Consider the following 6000-nt stretch of genomic DNA (forward strand, 5'->3'; position numbering starts at 1 on the left):
CCTCCATACTTTGCTGAAAGCCCTCAAAAGCCTCCAATACACTCCTCCATCTTCCCCACAACCACTGAAGCCTAAGCAAACCTCCATACTTTGCTGAAAGCCCTCAAAAGCCTGCAATACACTCCCACAACCATGAAGCCTAAGCAAACCTCCATACTTTGCTGAAAGCCCTCAAAAGCCTGCAATACACTCCCACAACCAAAGAAGCCTAAGCAAACCTCCATACTTTGCTGAAAGCCCTCAAAAGCCTGCAATACACTCTCACAACCACAGAAGCCTAAGCAAACCTCCATACTTTGCTGAAAGCCCTCAAAAGCCTGCAATACACTCCTCCATCTTCCCCACAACCACCGAAGCCTAAGCAAACCTCCATACTTTGCTGAAAGCCCTGATAAGCCTGCAATACACTCCCACAACCACAGAAGCTAAAGCAAACCTCCATACTTTGCTGAAAGCCCTCAAAAGCCTGCAATAACACTCCTCCATCTTCCCCACAACCACCGAAGCCTAAGCAAACCTCCATACTTTGCTGAAAGCCCTCAAAAGCCTGCAATACACTCCCACAACCACCGAAGCCTAAGCAAACCTCCATACTTTGCTAAAAACCCTCAAAAGCCTGCAATACACTCCCACAACCACCGAAGCCTAAGCAAACCTCCATACTTTGTTGAAAGCCCTCAAAAGCCTGCAATACACTCCTCCATCTTCCCCACAACCACCGAAGCCTAAGCAAACCTCCATACTTTGCTGAAAGCCCTCAAAAGCCTGCAATACACTCCCACAACCACCGAAGCCTAAGCAAACCTCCATACTTTGCTGAAAGCCCTCAAAAGCCTGCAATACACTCCCACAACCACCGAAGCCTAAGCAAACCTCCATACTTTGCTGAAAGCCCTCAAAAGCCTGCAATACACTCCTCCATCTTCCCCACAACCACCGAAGCCTAAGCAAACCTCAATACTTTGCTGAAAGCCCTCAAAAGCCTGCAATACACTCCCACAACCACCGAAGCCTAAGCAAACCTCCATACTTTGCTGAAAGCCCTCAAAAGCCTGCAATACACTCCCACAACCACCGAAGCCTAAGCAAACCTCCATACTTTGCTGAAAGCCCTCAAAAGCCTGCAATACACTCCTCCATCTTCCCCACAACCACCGAAGCCTAAGCAAACCTCAATACTTTGCTGAAAGCCCTCAAAAGCCTGCAATACACTCCTCCATCTTCCCCACAACCACCGAAGACTAAGCAAACCTCCATACTTTGCTGAAAGCCCTCAAAAGCCTGCAATACACTCCTCCATTTTCCCCACAACCACCGAAGCCTAAGCAAACCTCCATACTTTGCTGAAAGCCCTCAAAAGCCTGCAATACACTCCTCCATCTTCCCCACAACCACCGAAGCCTAAGCAAGCCCTCAAAAGCCTGCAATGCACTCCTCCATCTTCCCCACAACCACCGAAGCCTAAGCAAGCCCTCAAAAGCCTGCAATGCACTCCTCCATCTTCCCCACAACCACCGAAGCCTAAGAAAACCTCCATACTTTGCTGAAAGCCCTCAAAAGCCTGCAATACACTCCTCCATCTTCCCCACAACCACCGAAGCCTAAGCAAACCTCCATACTTTGCTGAAAGCCCTCAAAAGCCTGCAATACACTCCCACAACCACCGAAGCCTAAGCAAACCTCCATACTTTGCTGAAAGCCCTCAAAAGCCTGCAATACACTCCTCCATCTTCCCCACAACCACCGAAGCCTAAGCAAACCTCCATACTTTGCTGAAAGCCTTCAAAAGCCTGCAATACACTCCCACAACCACCGAAGCCTAAGCAAACCTCCATACTTTGCTGAAAGCCCTCAAAAGCCTGCAATACACTCCCACAACCACCGAAGCCTAAGCAAACCTCCATACTTTGCTGAAAGCCCTCAAAAGCCTGCAATACACTCCTCCATCTTCCCCACAACCAACGAAGCCTAAGCAAACCTCCATACTTTGCTGAAAGCCCTCAAAAGCCTGCAATACACTCCTCCATCTTCCCCACAACCACCGAAGCCTAAGCAAACCTCCATACTTTGCTGAAAGCCCTCAAAAGCCTGCAATACACTCCCACAACCACCGAAGCCTAAGCAAGCCTCCATACTTTGCTGAAAGCCCTCAAAAGCCTGCAATACACTCCTCCATCTTCCCCACAACCACCGAAGCCTAAGCAAACCTCCATACTTTGCTGAAAGCCCTCAGAAGCCTGCAATACACTCCTCCATCTTCCCAAACCACCGAAGCCTAGGCAAACCTCCATACTTTGCTGAAAGCCCTCAAAAGCCTGCAATACACTCCTCCATCTTCCCCACAACCACTGAAGCCTAAGCAAACCTCCATACTTTGCTGAATGCCATCAAAAGCCTGCAATACACTCCCACAACCACCGAAGCCTAAGCAAACCTCCATACTTTGCTGAATGCCATCAAAAGCCTGCAATACACTCCCACAACCACCGAAGCCTAAGCAAACCTCCATACTTTGCTGAAAGCCCTCAAAAGCCTGCAATACACTCCTCCATCTTCCCCACAACCACCGAAGCCTAAGCAAACTTCCATACTTTGGTGAAAGCCCTCAAAAGCCTGCAATACACTCCCACAACCACGAAGCCTAAGCAAACCTCCATACTTTGCTGAAAGCCCTCAAAAGCCTGCAATACACTCCCACAACCACAGAAGCCTAAGCAAACCTCCATACTTTGCTGAAAGCCCTCAAAAGCCTGCAATACACTCCCACAACCACCGAAGCCTAAGCAAACCTCCATACTTTGCTGAAAGCCCTCAAAAGCCTGCAATACACTCCTCCATCTTCCCCACAACCACCGAAGCCTAAGCAAACCTCCATACTTTGCTGAAAGCCCTCAAAAGCCTGCAATACACTCCTCCATCTTCCCCACAACCACCGAAGCCTAAGCAAACCTCCATACTTTGCTGAAAGCCCTCAAAAGCCTGCAATACACTCCTCCATCTTCCCCACAACCACCGAAGCCTAAGCAAACCTCCATACTTTGCTGAAAGCCCTCAAAAGCCTGCAATACACTCCCACAACCACCGAAGCCTAAGCAAACCTCCATACTTTGCTGAAAGCCCTCAAAAGCCTGCAATACATTCCTCCATCTTCCCCACAACCACCGAAGCCTAAGCAAACCTCCATACTTTGCTGAAAGCCCTCAAAAGCCTGCAATACACTCCCACAACCACCGAAGCCTAAGCAAACCTCCATACTTTGCTGAAAGCCCTCAAAAGCCTGCAATACATTCCTCCATCTTCCCCACAACCACCGAAGCCTAAGCAAACCTCCATACTTTGCTGAAAGCCCTCAAAAGCCTGCAATACACTCCCACAACCACCGAAGCCTAAGCAAACCTCCATACTTTGCTGAAAGCCCTCAAAAGCCTGCAATACACTCCCACAACCACCGAAGCCTAAGCAAACCTCCATACTTTGCTGAAAGCCCTCAAAAGCCTGCAATACACTCCTCCATCTTCCCCACAACCACCGAAGCCTAAGCAAACCTACATACTTTGCTGAAAGCCCTCAAATGCCTGCAATACACTCCTCCATCTTCCCCACAACCACCGAAGCCTAAGCAAACCTCCATACTTTGCTGAAAGCCCTCAAAAGCCTGCAATACACTCCTCCATCTTCCCCACAACCACCGAAGCCTAAGCAAACCTCTATACTTTGCTGAAAGCCCTCAAAAGCCTGCAATACACTCCCACAACCACCGAAGCCTAAGCAAACCTCCATACTTTGCTGAAAGCCCTCAAAAGCCTGCAATACACTCCTCCATCTTCCCCACAACCACCGAAGCCTAAGCAAACCTCCATACTTTGCTGAAAGCCCTCAAAAGCCTGCAATACACTCCCACAACCACCGAAGCCTAAGCAAACCTCCATACTTTGCTGAAAGCCCTCAAAAGCCTGCAATACACTCCCACAACCACCAAAGCCTAAGCAAACCTCCATACCTTGCTGAAAGCCCTGAAAAGCCTCCAATACACTCCTCCATCTTCCCCACAACCACCGAAGCCTAAGCAAACCTCCATACTTTGCTGAAAGCCCTCAATAGCCTGCAATACACTCCTCCATCTTCCCCACAACCACCGAAGCCTAAGCAAACCTCCATACTTTGCTGAAAGCCCTCAAAAGCCTCCAATACACTCCTCCATCTTCCCCACAACCACCGAAGCCTAAGCAAACCTCCATACTTTGCTGAAAGCCCTCAAAAGCCTGCAATACACTCCTCCATCTTCCCCACAACCACCGAAGCCTAAGCAAACCTCCATACTTTGCTGAAAGCCCTCAAAAGCCTGCAATACACTCCTCCATCTTCCCCACACCCACCGAAGCCTAAGCAAACCTCCATACTTTGCTGAAAGCCCTCAAATGCCTGCAATACACTCCCACAACCACCGAAGCCTAAGCAAACCTCCATACTTTGCTGAAAGCCCTCAAAAGCCTGCAATACACTCCTCCATCTTCCCCACAACCACCGAAGCCTAAGCAAACCTCCATACTTTGCTGAAAGCCCTCAAAAGCCTGCAATACACTCCCACAACCACCGAAGCCTAAGCAAACCTCCATACTTTGCTGAAAGCCCTCAAAAGCCTCCAATACACTCCTCCATCTTCCCCACAACCACCGAAGCCTAAGCAAATCTCCATACTTTGCTGAAAGCCCTCAAAAGCCTGCAATACACTCCTCCATCTTCCCCACAACCACTGAAGCCTAAGCAAACCTCCATACTTTGCTGAAAGCCCTCAAAAGCCTGCAATACACTCCCACAACCACGAAGCCTAAGCAAACCTCCATACTTTGCTGAAAGCCCTCAAAAGCCTGCAATACACTCCCACAACCACGAAGCCTAAGCAAACCTCCATACTTTGCTGAAAGCCCTCAAAAGCCTGCAATACACTCCCACAACCACTGAAGCCTAAGCAAACCTCCATACTTTGCTGAAAGCCCTCAAAAGCCTGCAATACACTCCCACAACCACGAAGCCTAAGCAAACCTCCATACTTTGCTGAAAGCCCTCAAAAGCCTGCAATACACTCCCACAACCACAGAAGCCTAAGCAAACCTCCATACTTTGCTGAAAGCCCTCAAAAGCCTGCAATACACTCTCACAACCACAGAAGCCTAAGCAAACCTCCATACTTTGCTGAAAGCCCTCAAAAGCCTGCAATACACTCCTCCATCTTCCCCACAACCACCGAAGCCTAAGCAAACCTCCATACTTTGCTGAAAGCCCTGATAAGCCTGCAATACACTCCCACAACCACAGAAGCCTAAGCAAACCTCCATACTTTGCTGAAAGCCCTCAAAAGCCTGCAATACACTCCTCCATCTTCCCCACAACCACCGAAGCCTAAGCAAACCTCCATACTTTGCTGAAAGCCCTCAAAAGCCTGCAATACACTCTCACAACCACCGAAGCCTAAGCAAACCTCCATACTTTGCTGAAAGCCCTCAAAAGCCTGCAATACACTCCCACAACCACCGAAGCCTAAGCAAACCTCCATACTTTGCTGAATGCCATCAAAAGCCTGCAATACACTCCCACAACCACCGAAGCCTAAGCAAACCTCCATACTTTGCTGAAAGCCATCAAAAGCCTGCAATACACCCCTCCATCTTCCCAACAACCACCGAAGGCTAAGCAAACTTCCATACTTTGGTGAAAGCCCTCAAAAGTCTGCAATACACTCCCACAACCACCAAAGCCTAAGCAAACCTCCATACTTTGCTAAAAGCCCTCAAAAGCCTGCAATACACTCCCACAACCACCGCAGCCTAAGCAAACCTCCATACTTTGTTGAAAGCCCTCAAAAGCCTGCAATACACTCCTCCATCTTCCCCACAACCACCGAAGCCTAAGCAAACCTCCATACTTTGCTGAAAGCCCTCAAAAGCCTGCAATACACTCCCACAACCACCGAAGCCTAAGCAAACCTCCATACTTTGCTGA

The sequence above is a fragment of the Sceloporus occidentalis genome, unplaced genomic scaffold, assembly GCF_023333645.1.
Source record: "Sceloporus occidentalis isolate IW3139 unplaced genomic scaffold, rSceOcc1.0.p SCAF_380, whole genome shotgun sequence".
Taxonomy (NCBI): Eukaryota; Metazoa; Chordata; class Lepidosauria; order Squamata; family Phrynosomatidae; genus Sceloporus; species Sceloporus occidentalis.